The following is a 689-nucleotide window of genomic DNA, read 5'->3' on the forward strand; positions in this document are numbered from 1 at the left end:
TCTTAAATGAATATAAATAATATGGAACCAATTCAAATATATTCATATCTAGGGCTGGCAATTTATACTGGTACCCAACCCGGTCTAACCCGTTTGGGTAGGGTAGGGTACGGGTTTAGGATGTACCTTACCCTACCCTACCCGCACCTCATATATAACACATATTTTATAAAAATCTCTCTATATAGTGAAGGAAGTGAGAGTTGAACTCACAACCTTTCTTATGTAATGACTTATAATAAGTGAACAACCACAAAACTAGTTAGTTAATTAAGTAATTTAGAGCATTAGTTTTTTATTTTTTATGTTATTAATACGTATAAAATTCAAAATAATTTACTTTAAAAAAATTTGATATTTCTGCGGGTAGGGTAAGGTAGGGTAGGGTTTAAAATTTTAGGGTGCGGGTAGGGTTAGAGTTGAGAGATTTTCAATCCACGAGTAGAGTATGGTAGAGTTTTAATGAAATTTTCAACCCGCGGGTAGGGTTAGGGTAGGGTCCAAACCTTACCCTACCCTACCCATTGCCAGCCCTATTCATATCAAATCATCCCATTAAAATTTACACTATTTAATGATATCGTAAATAGTCTCGTCGAGGAATTAAAGTTGCACAATAAATATAATTAAATAATTTTAATCATTAATGATATTACATATAAAAATAATATATTTAGATTTAAAAAAAT

The sequence above is a fragment of the Arachis duranensis genome, chromosome 6 (genome assembly GCF_000817695.3).
Source record: "Arachis duranensis cultivar V14167 chromosome 6, aradu.V14167.gnm2.J7QH, whole genome shotgun sequence".
Classification (NCBI taxonomy): Eukaryota; Viridiplantae; Streptophyta; class Magnoliopsida; order Fabales; family Fabaceae; genus Arachis; species Arachis duranensis.